This window comes from Ambystoma mexicanum, chromosome 5p (genome assembly GCF_040938575.1).
Source record: "Ambystoma mexicanum isolate Mex_15411 chromosome 5p, UKY_AmexF1_1, whole genome shotgun sequence".
NCBI classification, from domain to species: domain Eukaryota; kingdom Metazoa; phylum Chordata; class Amphibia; order Caudata; family Ambystomatidae; genus Ambystoma; species Ambystoma mexicanum.
Genome location: NC_090930.1, coordinates 521,210,357 through 521,227,198, shown reverse-complemented (window position 1 = coordinate 521,227,198; position 16,842 = coordinate 521,210,357). Strand labels below are relative to the sequence as shown.

At 46.1% G+C, this 16,842-nt stretch overlaps 1 protein-coding gene across 2 annotated transcripts in view; it reads left to right on the top strand.

Annotated features, from left to right (window-relative positions):
• The window catches only part of HDX (highly divergent homeobox), a 571,608-nt gene that overhangs the window by 31,464 nt on the left and 523,302 nt on the right, over positions 1-16,842 (top strand). The window lies entirely within an intron of this gene.

Below are 16,842 nucleotides of genomic sequence, written 5' to 3'. Positions count from 1 at the left end.
AATGACATGGGCTAAATGCACTAACTTCACAGTAGGTCGGATGCACTAAAATCACGGTAGGCTAAGTGCCCTGCGTTAAGCAAGTACATTTTAGCACCCACATGAGGCGGGCAAATATAAGCGTTAATTAACAGCCTAGTACGACAGGCAGTGGTAGGCAGTATAATGCTTTGGTCAATAACATATTGCAGGAGCGCACCACGCAAGGTCTAAGCCCGCGCACATGAGCATAGGCTGGGATGCGTGATTCAGAGCGGCTAGGGCAACGTGGTGCAAATAGGAGTACGATCAACGAGCTACACTCATAAAGCGGACAGGCATGTGCTAAACGAATGGGGTAGACGGATACCGGAGACAAACGTTTGGGAGGCAATGGAGTGTCAGCAGCGTGGGGCAGACACAGTGATCATGATTAGTCAAGCACACAGGTGTACAGGTAGGTTGGGGAAGGTAATGAACTCTCTTTTTGGATACACAAGCGTCGGGCACATCACATGGGGCAAGATGTAGAGAACCCGGCAAACATACTATGCAAACAATTTATATGGAGCAGTGAGAAGTTATGCACACCAGTGTTTTAAGTGAGCAGATCTGCATTGCATGGAGTAGACGTGATCTGAATCAGACAGACAGTAAACAATAGTGGGTGCCAGCATTACAGTGGGCACAGTGAGGGCACACAACAGGTGAGTGCATGTGTTATTACATGCAAAGTCTGAGATGCTGACATCGGGCTGGCTGTGGCGAGTATGGTGTCGAAGTTGGACTTGTTTTCATGTGGATATATTTAGTGTTTAGGCCTGCTTACCCGGATAGGCTGAAGTCAGCAAGTGACTGGAGGTGCACGGACAGATAAGGACGCATTTTTCCGGGGTAGTTTCTGCAGTGGTCCTCCCTTATCGTCGACCCATGTTAACAATCTTTCTATCTTCAGCCATTGATATTTGCATTCTTTTTCTGCATTTGCCACAACTACTTTCCACTGTCCAGTTAATGCTGCTGCTTTGCACACAACCATTCCATCAGCCCATCCTTTGTGAGTAAGCACTGTTCCTTTAATTTGCAGTGGACCTCTTTCCCAACATTCTTGTATTTCCTTTCCACTCTTATCTTTGCATTGCAGAATCTTGTTTTCTTCAATCTTGATTCCTGCTCCATTTATTCCAGGTTGTTCATATTTTATTATTTGATGCTTTGTTTCTGGCTTCTCTCTTGTCTTTAAATCTTGTACATAATTGTCTTCTCTTTGAGATGTTGCTTTATTCATCCACACTATGGATGCTGTTCTACCTCAGAACTGTCCTCTTGTCGGGCAAGTGCGAGATGTGTCAGGCAATGTGCTTTTATCACTGATACGTCTGTAGCTATGAGTATTTTAGAGGTTCCAAAAACATAAGGTATTAGGGTACACACATAGCAACTCTCCTTGGATGTTCTCTCTCCCACCTTTCTCATGTGCTGATACCACATGTTAAAGTGTGCTACATTATCTAAATAAGTGTTTATACCTTCATTATCTTCCTCTGCATTTCTCCTAATTCTCCCATATGCAAGGTTTGTGTACTGACCACAAAGTTAATCTAAAGCAGTTTTCATTGTAGGGGTAACCAAAGGGACATCTGCCTTATTAGGACTAATGTGATAAAGGGTGTGAAACAGGAGAAACAGAAAGACAAAAAGAGTAATTGTTCAGGCGTGTACTATGCACAATGCCATGGACATCCACCTCTCTCGCCATCCTGGTACTGGCCGTGCTCGTTCATTCCCTAAAATCGCGTTAGCCTCATCATTCCTCATTTCTAATATAATCATAAGAAAATGTTTTTACTCCTGGAGTTGTAATATATGCTCAATGATTGCAATTAACAACCTCTCTAATCATAGGGCCATTTTTAGGATCCTGTAAAAAAGTGAATATCAATGTTTCTTCGAACAAGAGCAGGATAAGCTTGAAGGGCAAATATAAAAACAGCAAACACGATCCTATGCACATCCCATAGGGCTAACCAAATAGATACTCAGCGAGGAATGAATCTGGATATTGCTCTCGTTGCCAATCTCCACGATCACGTTCAAGTATATTCGTGATACATCAATATTTTTCTAAAGTTAATTTTCTCAAGATTCCTTTGACTCTCAGCAAAGGTTTGCACTTCCACTATAATATCTATAAGGAGTGTCCGAATGAGTCACAGTCCAAATGCAAAATCTGAATTAGTAGTTGGTTGCTGTATCGTCCTTCTTCCTCATTGATCGAGTCTGCACACGCTGAAATTCGTCTTGTCTTGCTTCTGGATCGGCAACAATGGGAGGGGCGGTCTCACTATTGTACAATTTCACACTGTTCAAGTGAAGCCAAGTTTGACGGCCGTTGACTTTTACTGCTGAGGGGGTTATACTTTCAACGCAAAGGGGCCATTGAATCGTGGCTCTTGCCACCTTCGGATTACATTCTCGTGCCTTGAAACACTTTTGTATAGGCGCGTTATAAATGCTTATCATATCATTTTTTATTAGAACGGTGTATCCAACAAACAATTTAGGTGCCAATAAAAGTTCAGGAGACTCAGTTGCTGGATTGTCTTCATCTGTGTTCTGAGATCAAACCCTCTGACGTGTGAATTGATCTGAAATGAGAGGGATGCTAGAGGTAATGCATGTCAAATAATTGTTTAGTTCCTCACCTAACAGTTTAGCTGTACTCTGGGCATCACTTCTAATCCTTGATTGAGGTGTTAGAGATGTTCTCATTTGCTTCCTTGTCACTAGTTCATGGGGAGGGTCAGGTGGTGGTCCAAACCAGGCTGATTCCGTAGGGCATATAAAGCTAAGGGACGGAAATATAGCCATCCTTTTTTCAAAGTTAGCTTGATTTTGGCAATCCTCTCCGTAAGGAAGCCGTTGAGTCCCTCACATAACCTGTCTGCTTGCGGGTGATGAGCAGAGGAAAACTTGTGTTTTAATACTGAATAATAGTCCTTCCTATCTGTTCAAACACTCCATTAACAAAATGTGGCCCATTGTCGGATCTCAGCACTTCACACACAGCCCATCTTGGAAAGACTTCACATACTGAAAATGTTGCTGTGGCATCAGTAAGTGTACACAGGCCTGCCTCTATCCACCTAGAGAAGGGACACACCACCACTATCAGAGGCTTGTATCTATTATACACCTGCAGTATATCAACATAATCAATATGTAAATGTTGAAAAGAACCACCCGATCGAGGTATTACTCCTCTAATCGTTCTTAGGATATGCCCAGCGGTAAACTTTTGACACACGATGCAATTCACTACATAGAATGCAACATGTTCTAACAAATTTGGAATAAACCAGTATTCCGCAATCGTTGCTGCAAGACTCTCCCTAGTTACATGTGCGGGGTAATGCAGCTGTGCTATCTTTAACAATGCTACTGGCATCACCGGCTTTCCAGTGCTATCCTGTCGCCATAATGCTTCTGTGGGGGATAAAGAACAACCCCTTTGTTTCCATAGCTCCTGCTCTTCCTGCAGTGCACTCCATTAAATCTCCATTAATTGGGTCTTCGGCAAATCATTAAACCCTTGTTTCATTACCATAATCGTGACTACTCTTTGAAATTTGGAGTATAAAAACTTGAGATCTCATCTGCAGAATATGCAACCCTTTTGGCTTCTGAGTCTGCGGCTTCATTCCTGCAAGAAATAAAATCTGTTTGCTTAGTGTGAGTGGCACATTTAACGACCGCAATGGCTACTGGGGGTTGTAGTGCTTTAATAAGCCTGTCCAATAAGGATGCGTGCTGCACTGGAGTGCCTTCCGCTCAGAGGTAGCTCCTCCTCTAGCCCTGTGTGTACGGTTGACATCACGTAGGCGGAGTCACTGTACACCGTCATTGCCTGCCCTTTGTGTTTCTTGAGCGTGACAATAAGCGTTATCAATTCTGCTGCTTGTGCTGACAAATGAGACGGTAGCTTGGCACTTGCTACAACTTTAAATTCTCCATTTAATCTGTGCTTCACTAGAGCTGCACCAGAATGCCTTTCTCCACTAGTCTGATCAATTTTCGAAGAACCATCAATAAAGAGAATTTCCCCTCTTTCGCGTGAGGTATATCATCATAAAATTCAACATAATTAGCACAGTCATGTACATGACCGCCTTCTGCTACTGGCTCAGCTACAAATGTGGCAGGATTCACTATTTTTACATCTGACAATTTTGATTGTTGGGTTCAAAATCATTACCTCCATAGGCAAAAGCTCTATGGGACGTCAATGTACCTTTGGGCTTCTCTAAAATGGCAAACAGAGCCCCCTCCACGAAGAACAGCCCATTACAATACTTGTAGATTTCTCAATTGCGAATGTGGCGGGTTGCCAATGACTGTTCGCAAGGAAAGTGTCCTTTCATAACTGGGTCTAAAAGCCCACTGTAATACGCTAGAGGTTTGTATGCTAATGTAGTCCTCTGTGTAAGAACTACTGTCATGACTGTCCCATTCGTGTGCAAAAACAAATAAAATGCCTCTGTATAATTGGGGATTCCCAAAACAGGTGCTATGCAAATCGCTTTTTTCAACTCCTCAAACCCTTCCTCCATTTCCTCAGTCCCTTCTATTGTAATCTCATTCACCTGTGCTTTCTTTAAAGCCTGCAAAAGGGGTCTTGTGTACGAACTGCAGTCAAACACCCAGGCTCTAACATAGTTAAACAGTCCCAAAAATTCTTGCATCTGCTTTACTGTGTGCAGATTTGCACTTTTCATAATTGCTTCAGCCCTTTCAGGTGTGACCTTTTTTCCCTCATGTGAAATCAACTGTCGTATGTATAAGACCTCTTCTTGACAATACTCCAGCTTCTCCTTGTCTACCTTGTATCCTTTGTCTGCTAAGATAGTCATTAACTGAATTGAGTCTTACCTGCACTCATCTTCTGTAGTGCTACAAATTAAAATGTCATCTACCTATTGTATCACTGCACTTTTCAAATCGTTATTGCCTAAGGCCATTTGGAGGGCCCTCTTAAAGATTGATGGAGATTCACAGTACCCTTGAGGCAGCCTAGTATGCTTCAGACGAGTTTGACGAAATGTAAATGAAGTCAAGTCTTTATGCAACAGGATTGATAAAAATGCCTTTTTCATATCGATCACAGTGAAATATCGTGCTTCTACTGAGATACTACATAGTGTCATTGCTGGTTAAGAAACTAGAAGAAACTCTGCCTCTACAATTTGGTTAATCAGTCTCATATCTTGTATGAATCTCCACGATCTGCCCTTTCATTTTTTGATAGGATACACTGTGGTTTTGCACAATGATTCTGATGGCACAAGAATACCTTGTTTCATCAGTGCTGAAATGGTCTTGAATATACCCTCATCAGCCTCTCGAGACATGGGATACTGTCTTTCTCAAGGTAAAATTGCCCCTGGTTTCCGCTTTATTTTAACTTCCCCTATTCCCTTCAACAGTCCCATGTCAAAAGGGCCTGTAGTCCATAGGACGCTGGGCACCTTCGCCAAGTCCTCTTAAAAAAAAAACGCTGGACGCTACCACATTATTGCCATTCACTGTGGGATTTCCCTCTTCACTATTCTTATCCAGTATGTAATGCTCATAAAGATCACTGTTTCATCATCTGTTGGGTCTTTTCTAAACATATTATCAGTAATGTCAGTCAACCTGTATGCTTCTTCGAGAGCTAGTACTGTCTTCCATGGTCTACCCTCATCATCCGTTCCTTCGAGCATCGCCATTTCCCTTTGTTCAATGGCTGCTTCTAATTCTAGAGGGATAGTCAGTCCCTCCCTTCGTCCATAGGTATCTGTGGTCTGAGCAAGAATTTGTCTGGTATCCTCATAGTCTTCCCCACTAAACCAGGTAGCCATGTCAATAGAATGCTCACCCCTTGCGGTGGATTAATTTCCACTTGCTCTGGTTGTTGTGTCTGTTGCATTCACAGCACTTGTGTCTGATACACTGTCTGATCTTGGGCAAACCCTTCCCTAGTTTGTGTGTTATATGGTGGAGGATAAGCTGTTCCCCCTCTTGAGAATTTGCCATTCTGTACATTCCCTTGGCTCCCACATACGCGTGCAATGTACCCTGTCATTCGCAAGTCCATTATGGGGGAGGCCGCCTGACTAGTCCCCCTTGGTTAAATCCTCCTTGCGCATTCTGATTCTAATTCTGCACATTTTCTTGATTGTTTCGGAATCAACCCCTTCCTCTATAGCCCATACCTCTGCCTCGTGGCATGGACGCATTCCCTCCTTGGTCCAGCGGGCGCTGATTATTTTATTTTCAAATTTGTTTATTGGCATTTTCAATAATATCAAACAGGTTATGTGCGGTAATGACTTTCTCAAATAGCAATAGCCTTGTGTTTAACTTAACATCAAGAAAATACAAATACAAAACAAAACAACCATAACTGTCTCCATATTCTGTTCGTATCATATAGCGTCATCTGCTACGGGGGAGGGTGGGAGCGAAGGGGAACTATCTGGTAACTTCAAAGGGGGAGGGCTTCCGAAAGGTTTCTATCGTCTGCAGCACTTCAGCTGCTGCTGGCTTTATGGTAGGTCCCTCATGGGCCTAGTTTGAGTTCCAATTCAAGGGGGTTTGTCATCCAAAGGGTGGAACATGTGTTTGGTGAGTTCCTTCCATGCCTCGAGTGTCATACTGGAGTCATCCGTGGATCTGGCCACACAGTCCTCCCATGCCACTGTCTCCTGTTGGCTTTCCATCCCATTGCTATCCTACGTTTGCCCAGTATACATGGCAGGTCTTTGAGTTTGCTAACGTCTAAGTTTACGCGGCCTGGGGAACCCCCCCAGCATGCATGCCCATGGGGAGCTTACATCCAGATTTATATCTTTCTCTTTAAAGAGTTGCGCCACCTCACTCCAGAATCTCACTATTTCAGGACATGCCCAGAAGATGTGCACCATCGCTCCGTTCTCCTCCCTCCATTTCAGATATATCTGTATCCCGGCGTTTTAAAACATTGCTATCTTCTTAGGGGTCAGATATGCTCTCTGGGTGATATACAACTGCAACCTTGCATTCCTTGATACATTTTTGTGATACCACTGTGCTCTAAGCCATAACCCATCCCCCGTTGCCTCCCCAACCTCATCCTCCCAGTCCCGTTTCATCTGGACCCCCTCCTTCCGCGCTTTAGACATCAGCAGCTCGTATATCCGGGAGACCTCATGGCCCCTTCTGATATGTAATGTAATGTTTCTACGGCGGCCTCAGGCTGTAGGGTCAGTACTGTTTCAGGCCATGTTCCTCTTATACACATCAGCAACCTAACATATGTGATGTGGTGTCCCCGATGCAGACCAGAGTCATCCACCAGTGCATTCAACTCTATTGCCTTCCCCTCTTGCCAGACATCCCCCCCAAGGTTGCCAATCCGTGCGGTTACCATTGTCTCCTTATGTGCTCTCTCATTTGCCCATCTACACCCTCTAGTGCCACTAGCAGCATCTGTGGGGAGTACAGGTGCGGGTTCCTGAGCAGCTGGCAGGCTCTCTGCCATATTTACCTCCTAGGTCCAGCAATCCCGTCTTCCCTCCCCGCTTTGCCTCTGACATCCACATCCACTCGTTCAAGAAATGGGGGACACATTCGGCTCTCGAACTTTTAGACGTAGGATCGTCTGATAGCCACTTAGTCACATATTGTAGTTGACTAGCCACATAGTATATTTCAAAGTTGGGCAGTCTGATGCCCCCTTGTTCATACGGGTTTTGAAGCTTCCATAGCGCTATTTGATTCCTGGAACTATGCCATATGAACCCTCTACACATGATTTGTACCTTGGCGAAGAATCGTTTGTGTATCATATATGGTATGTTCACAAAGTAGTGTAACAGCCTAGGTAGCTCCACCATCTTCAGCAGTGCTGCCCTCCCCATCATGGTCAGAGGTAGCTTGGCCCAAAAAGCCATGCTGTTTTTTATTTTAGACACTGCCCTCTCTGTGTTCTGTTCGTGTTCCTCTTCAAACTTATGATATATATCGACTCCGAGATATCTAAACGTCCTAGTTTCCCAGTTTATTTGTCGTACAGGCAGATTCTGTTGCGGTATTCCTAAATATCTGCCTAGAGGGAATATGCTCGACTTTTTAGGGTGAACTGTTATGCCGGACAGCAGTGCATACCTCTCCATAACCTGATATATTCTAGATTCTCCTCTGGATACTTCAGGTATAGTAGCATGCCATCTGCGTACCTCGATATCAGGTGTTGCCCACCCTTAGTGTTGATTCCTACCTCCCCGTATCGCTGCCTTAAGTGCGCTGCCAAGGGCTCCAGTGCTAGAATGAAAAGCATCGGGGACAATGGGCACCCTTGCGTCGTGCCTCTTCCCAGTTGCCATTGTTCTGATATGGTCGCCCCGTCTTGACTCGTGGCATTGGTTTGCTATATAGCAATTGCACCCCTTCAAGTAAGCGGGCCCAATGCCATACTCCTTCAAAACCGCCAACATCCAGGGCCACTTAATCGAGTCGAAGGCTTTCACCGCATCCAGTGAAATTATTGCTATCTCCTGGGAGCTCCTTTCTGTCAGTTCTATGACATGATGGAGTCTTCTAAGGTTATTGGAGATATTCCTGCATGGGACATACCTGGTCTGGTCCGGATGTATGAGTTTATTTATAACTGGTCTAAGCCTGTTCGCCATCACTGCTGTGAGTATTTTACTATCCTGATTGAGCATAGAGAGCAGTCTATAAGACCCACAGTCCGTGCTCAGTTTATTGGGTTTGAGGAGCGGGATGATGATGATTGCCTCTCTGAGGGACTGCAGTGATGTGCCCATCTCAGACTCTTCATTCAGCATCGCCAGCAGCGGGGCAGCAGAGCCATACTGTATTTTTTTATAGAACTTGCTTGGGAGCCCATCTGCACCCGGGGCCTTGCTCGTGGGTAAGAGCTTGATCACATATTCAAGCTCCTCAATTGTGATTGGGGCCTCTAAATTTTCTCTTTCTGCAGCTGTCACGTTTCATGCTCCCAAACATCAGTTGCAGATCAATCTGCCCAGGGCATCGGCATCCATGGGGGCCTGAACTCTGTCCTGGCGCTGTTGGCGCCAGGCTCATGGTGCCATCACCAATATGGCAAGTTTCAAACAAAGTGAACCACGTGTGGACCAGTCTGAGGCAGGCTGAAGGGACTACTTGCCTGGTGAACTATTTGCTAGGGTGTGGTTGCTGGGACTACTTTACCTGGGGACTACTTTCTGAATGCTATATAAGCCACGCCCTCAGTACAGAACACGCTTCGCGTTATTCTGCACTCCTGCAGCGTAACGCTCACTGTGTCTGATACCTTCAGGCCAGTCTTCAGCTGCACCCATCCAGTTCTTCTCAAGCTACCTGCAAAGGAAGGAAGAGAAAGGTGAAGAAATGAAATTAGACTCTTACCTGAAGCTCTGTGTCTTCGTCTGCTGATCTGAAAAGGAAAAGACATCAGGTTAGTCGCGCAGACCAAGAAATCCACATCGCTATCCTGCGCATTGTTAATATTTACCTCGGAGCTGCTCATTCCGGCGATCCAGTGAGGCACCATCATTTGCCCGCTGCTACGGAGTCGCCGCACCTGTTGAACGTAAGAAAAAACACCAGGTTAGCTGCGCATTGGGAAAAGCCCGCATTGGACATTTAATTCTTACGCAGCGCAATCACTCACCTGAAGGCTGCTTTTCCTAGCGGTTCTGCAAGGCTTCACCGCGCGATCCATCCCGGAGATACAGTGCCTACAAAAATCCAAAGAACAGCAGGTCAGTCGTGCAGAAGGACAATAGCGCATTTAAAAACAACTCTGCATTCTTCATACTTTCGCACCAAAGGGAAACCTATGGGAAAAAGGCACATATGTGAACTTGGGCAATTTGAACTCTACGGCGAACCATATCATTGGTATAAGACTTACCCATTTGAGTCAATTGTGTCTGGAATTCTACAGGATCAGTGAAGTAACTAGATCCTTGAACTCTACGCACCCGTGCATACTGTTGCAGGATGGAGAGCCTGCCATTCATAAAACTAAGGTGAGGCATAGCAGAGGGGTGTACTAGAAGGCCATGGGAGGCGGGAGTAGGCCTTCCACCTTACAGTTGGGTAACATTTCATTTAACCTTTTAGGCACACCTTTGTGACAGAAGCGGTATTCAGAGGGGGTACGTGAAACCACTTAACATCGGACCAGCCAGTCCCTTTCGGCACAAACCTCTAACTGGGTGCCATGGAAACCTCAGAGATGGATCAACTAGCCCAGTTTTTGGGGGAACTCAGTGCAGAGGTGCATTCGGCTCGACAAGAGACTAACACTCTAAGAAGAGAACTAATTGTGTCAAAAGAGTGCACCGATGAGCTCGCCAGACAATTACTCCAAGCCCAGGCTGGCAACATGCCGCTACCCGCGATGGGGGCATCAATCCCAACTCAGTCAAGTAATCCAGTGCAGGTGGTCCTTCCGGGAGCCATACCCTTAGCTTCACCAGAACTCTTTGCGGGAGACCCTAAGCGGTTTGCAGTTTTTATGAACCAGTGCCGCTTACACTTCCTATGCCAGCCAGGGGCCTTTCCGAACGATCAAGCAAAGGTGGCCTTTGTACTTTCATACCTCAGTGGCAGTGCTGCAGACTGGTCTATACCACTAGTTAATCAGTATGATCCTCTTCTCCGAGACTTCCAGGGGTTTCTGCAGAATATGGAAAAGCTGTTTGCCCGACACTCCCAAGGCCAGGATTTAGATAATAAACTGCTGTCTCTTCGCCAAGGGAATCAGGATCTGCTAACTTATATTGCAACCTTCAACAGATTAGTGGTAGAAACCGGTTGACCAGAAGACAAAAGGACTACGATATTTCATCGTGGGCTGAGAGGCAAATTGAAGGACCTCTTGGCTCAAGTTGTGAATCCTCCCCGAGACTGTTCGGAATACATCAACCTTGTGGTACAATTAGACCATAGACTGCAGAACCGGAAAGCTGACCGAGCTAGATTGGAAAACTGAGTGTTTGTGCGTCCGAAAGACAACACCCCTAAGATTACAGACACTTCAGAATCCATGCAAATCGGAGGTGTTCGAGGGCCATTGTCTAAATCCGAGAGAGATAAGAGGAGACAACAACAATTGTGCTTATATTGCAGAACGGCCGGCCATTTCCCCCGAGACTGTCCTGTGAAACCTCCCAAGACAAAGTCCGTGCCGAACCAGAGCCGGAAAACTACCCCACCCGGCAAGCGTAGAAGTCCGCTTGTCGAGCGAGAAGGATTCCCAGACCTCGGATCTAGCCCTACCAATAATCCTTATTAGTCACCAGCACCCGTCTCGTATGCACGCAGTCAGGGCTTACATCGACAGTGGAGCCATAGGTAACTATATGGATCAAGAATTGGCTTCAAGGATGTGTCTTTCTCTGCGCCCAAAGGCAACAACCGATTTGGTCACCACTGTCGATGGAACAGAAATCTCTTCTTGTCCTGTAACGCACTCGACGAAAGAGATGACCCTGTTGTTCCAAGACGGGCATCGAGAGACCATTGTGTTTGACTTAATCAAGGCCCCGTAAATCTGGGAATGCCGTGGTTAGAAACGCATAATCCTTGCTTAGACTAGCGTGACAAGAGGTTAACCTTCTCAGAATGTGCTCATACCTGCTATCCAGAAGAATTCCTGCCCAAGGCAATCGCATCAGTCATGCGTCCAGTAAATCAGCTGTCCCAGGAATATCAGGATTTTCAGGATGTTTTTCAAAAAGACCAAGCTAATACCTTACCACCCCATAGACCTTATGATTGCCAAATCGACCTAATACCTGGAGCTCGGATCCATGCGGCAGAATTTACGCCCTCACGCAACCCGAAAATCTTCATCTGAGACAATACTTAGAACAGTACCTGGCTAATGGCTTTATTCGTCCGTCCAAGTCTCCGGTGGCCTCTCCTTTATTCTTCGTCCCTAAAAAGGAAGGAGACCTAAGAACCTGTATCGACTACCGCGCATTAAACCAAGTGACAGTTAAAAATCGGTACCCCCTGCCTCTGATCCCGGAACTGCTGGACCAAGTAAAGGAAGCTCGAATTTACACTAAGCTGGACCTCCGAGGGGCGTACCATCTCGTACGAGTTAAAAAAGGGGACGAATGGAAGACTGCCTTCCGCACTAAGTATGGGCTTTTCGAATATCAAGTGATGCCCTTTGACCTTTGTAACGCCCCAGCAGCGTTTTAATATGTCAAGAACGATGTCCTTCGAGAGCTAATCAATGTTTGTGTTGTCGTATATATTGACAATATCCTAGTGTACTCGGCTTCCGAATGGGATCACGTGAAACACGTCTGTGCCGTACTTGAAAAACTTCAGCAACACAAGTTGTATGCCATATTAGAAAAATGTTACTTCCATGTTACAGAGGTCGAGTTTCTAGGGTTCGTTCTAACGCCAGGTGGAGTGCGAATGGATTCGCAGAAGGTGGATGCTATCCGTAAATGGCCCTCTACAACTTCAATCAAAGGAGTGCAAAGCATGCTGGGATTTGCAAACTTCTATCGCAGATTCATCCCAGGCTGTTCGCATTTAGTGCATCCCATCACATCTTTGTTACGAAAGAATAAACGCTTCCAGTGGTCTGATGAAGCAGAAAAGGCCTTCCAAGACTTAAAAAGGAAATTCACCTCCGCTCCAGTTTTAAAACATACTCGCCCAGATCTCCCTTATGTGGTAGAGACTGATGCGTTCAGTTTGGCAATGGGGGCGGTTCTTTCTCAGAAAGACCCCGAGACAGGTCAACTTCATCCGGTGGCCTTTTGGTCACGAAAATTCACGGCACCAGAACTGAATTATGCTATAGCCGATAAAGAGCTTCTGGCCATCAAGGCAGCATTCAAAGCTTGGCGACATTACCTCCTTTGGGCCAGACACACCATTACTGTGATTACCGATCACCGAAATTTACAGTACCTAAAGTCAGCCAATGCCCAGTCCTCTCGCCATCTCCGATGGGCATTATTTTTTGCAGAATACGATTTTGTGATTACGTACCGACCTGGTTGCCGAAACGGCAAGGTGGATGCACTGTCCTGTACAGGGAAGGAAGAGGCATACTCAAATCCGGATCCCATACCCATCATCCCAGGGGGAAGAATCCTTGGAATCACCACTTCACTGGCCCTGGACGACATCCACAAGGAAATCTCGCACCTCTTCAATTCCGAGGCTTTACAAGACTGGTCAACCAAAAGCAGTCATCATTCTGTTATTGAACACTTACCTTATTTCCAAGGACGTCTCTACTTACCTAGTAAGGAACTTCAAAAACAGGTTATCTCAAATTATCATGAGTCATGTGTGGAAGGCCACACTGGAATTGCAAAAACTGAAGCCAAGATCAAGAGAAAATTTTGGTGGCCAACATGGCGTAAGGATATCAAGCAATTTGTATTATGTGGAATTTGTGCACAGAACAAGGCCCAGAAAAAGAAACCACCAGGTCTACTACAGCCTCTGGATATACCACCTACACCCTGGCATACGTTATCCCTTGATTTTATCACAGATCTTTCTCCCTGTAATGGCTTCAACACCATATTAGTGGTAGTAGACTTATTTTCTAAAATGGCCCACTTCATCCCGTTAAAAGGTTTACCCTCAGCTTCAATTTTGGCGAAGGAATTTCTAGAACAGATTATCCAAATACATTGATTCCCCTCTGTCTTAGTCACAGATCGGGGGAGTCAGTTTATCTCACAATTCTGGAGAAAATGTTGCCAGTTAGCCCAAATTGACGTAAGACTTTCAACCAGCCACCATCCCCAAACGGATTGGAAAGACTTTTTATGGATAACCGAATATGCCTACAATAACTCATTGCATTCAAGCACAGGGCAAAGCCCCTTCTATACAATATATGGAATGCATCCACGAACCTCAGAACTCGACCCGCCTCAGCAGTTGGAAATGCCTGCCGTAAGCAGTCTGCACAAAACCATCACCCAAGCCTTCAAAAGGGCAACTGAACATTTAAGACAAGCTAAAGAAAGATACAACAAATCTGCAGGCCAACATAGGAGTGATGCCCCAAAATACCAGATTGGAGATGAGGTTTGGTTAGCCTCAAGACATATTCCACTAAAAGGAACCCACACATTTAATCCTAGATATTTGGGGCCATTCACCATCAAAGCCATCATCAACCCAGTAGCAGTAAAATTGGAGCTCTACCCCCGAGCATGCGTGTCCACCCCGTATTCCACGTCTCCCTTCTGAAACCCGTACAACCAGGAACCTGGATCACGAAACAGCCAAGGCCCATCTTGGTAGATGGCAAACCCGAATTCGAGGTGAAAGACATTTTGGACTCAAAGTGGGTTAAAACAAAACTCTTCTATCTAGTTGACTGGAAAGGCTATGGTCCCCAAGAAAGGTCATGGGAACCAAGTGACTACGTTCATGCACCCAGCCTAGTAAACCGGTTCCATCGGAACTACCCGACCAAACCCCAACTAGTGAGACAAACCACCTTGGGAGGGGCCTTGGGGCAGGAAGGGGGGAGTGCTGTCACGGTTCATGCTCCCAAACATCAGGTGCAGACCAATCTGCCCAGGGCATCGGCATCCATGGGGGCCTTTAAGGCCACAAAGGGTCCCTTGGGGGCTTCCTGGATTCGGTCCCGGCACCGTTGGCGCCAGGCTCATGGTGCCATCACCAATATGGCAAGTTTCAAACAAAGTGAACCACGTGTGGACCAGTCTGAGGCAGGCTGAAGGGACTACTTGCCTGGGGAAGTATTTGCTAGGGTGTGGTTGCTGGGACTACTTTACCTGGGGACTACTTTCTGAAGGCTATATAAGCCACGCCCTCAGTACAGAACACGCTTCGTGTTACTCTGCACTCCTGCAGCGTAACGCTCACTGTGTCTGATACCTTCAGGCCAGTCTTCAGCTACGCCCGTCCAGTTCTTCTCGAGCTACCTGCAAAGGAAGGAAGAGCAAGGTGAAGAAACAGAATTAGACTCTGACTCTTACCTGAAGCTCCATGTCTTCGTCTGCTGAGCTGAAAAGGAAAAGACATCAGGTTAGCCGCGCAGACCAATAAATCCACATCGCTATCGTGCGCATTGTTAATATTCACCTGAGAGCTGCTCATTCCGGCGATCCAGCGAAGCACCATCACTCGACCGCCACCATCATTCGCCCGCTGCTCTGGAGTCGCCGCACCTGTTGAACGTAAGAAAAAACACCAGGTTAGCTGCGCATTGGGAAAAGCTTGCATTGGGCATTTAATTCTTACGCAGCGCAATCACTCAACTGAAGGCTGCTTTTCCTAGCGGTTCCGCAAGGCTTCACCGCGCGATCCTTCCTGGAGATACAGCGCCTGCAAAAATACAAAGAACAGCAGGTCAGTCACACAGAAGGACAATAGCGCATATAAACACTTATCACAGAACGCCGGTGTGAACTTACCTTGAAAAAAACAACTCTGTGTTCTTCATACTTTCGCAGCAAAGGGAAACCCATAGGAAAAAGGCACAGACGTGAACTTGGGCAATTTGAACTCTACGGCAAACCATATCATTGATATAAGACTTACCCATTGTCAATGTTGTCTGGAATTCTACAGGATCAGTGAAGTAACTAGATCCTTGAACTCTACGCACCCGTGCATACTGTTGCAGGATGGAGAGCCTGCCATTCATAAAACTAAGGTGAGGCATAGCAGAGGGGTGTACTAGAAGGCCATGGGAGGCGGGAGTAGGCCTTCCACCTTACAGTTGGGTAACATTTCATATAACCTTTTAGGCGCACCTTTGTGACGGAAGCGGGATTCAGAGGGGGTACGTGAAACCACTTAACATCGGACCAGCCAGTCCCTTTCGGCACAAACCTCTAACTGGGTGCCATGGAAACCTCAGAGACGGATCAACTAGCCCAGTTTTTGGGGGAACTCAGTGCAGAGGTGCATTCGGCTCGACAAGAGACTAACACTCTAAGAAGAGAACTAATTGTGTCAAAAGAGTGCACCGATGAGCTCGCCAGACAATTACTCCAAGCCCAGGCTGGCAACATGCCGCTACCCGCGATGGGGGCATCAATCCCAACTCAGTCAAGTAATCCAGTGCAGGTGGTCCTTCCGGGAGCCATACCCTTAGCTTCACCAGAACTCTTTGCGGGAGACCCTAAGCGGTTTGCAGTTTTTATGAACCAGTGCCGCTTACACTTCCTATGCCAGCCAGGGGCTTTTCCGAACGATCAAGCAAAGGTGGCCTTTGTACTTTCATACCTCAGTGGCAGTGCTGCAGACTGGTCTATACCACTAGTTAATCAGTACGATCCTCTTCTCCGAGTTTTCCAGGGGTTTCTGCAGAATATGGAAAAGCTGTTTGCCCGACACTCCCAAGGCCAGGATTTAGATAATAAACTGCTGTCTCTTCGCCAAGGGAATCAGGATCTGCTAATTTATATTGCAACCTTCAACAGATTAGTGGTAGAAACCGGTTGACCAGAAGACAAAAGGACTACGATATTTCATCGTGGGCTGAGAGGCGAATTGAAGGACCTCTTGGCTCAAGTTGTGAATCCTCCCCGAGACTGTTCGGAATACATCAACCTTGTGGTACAATTAGACCATAGACTGCAGAACCGGAAAGCTGACCGAGCTAGATTGGAAAACTGAGTGTTTGTGCGTCCGAAAGACAACACCCCTAAGATTACAGACACTTCAGAATCCATGCAAATCGGAGGTGTTCGAGGGCCATTGTCTAAATCCGAGAGAGATAAGAGGAGACAACAACAATTGTGCTTATATTGCGGAACGGCCGGCCATTTC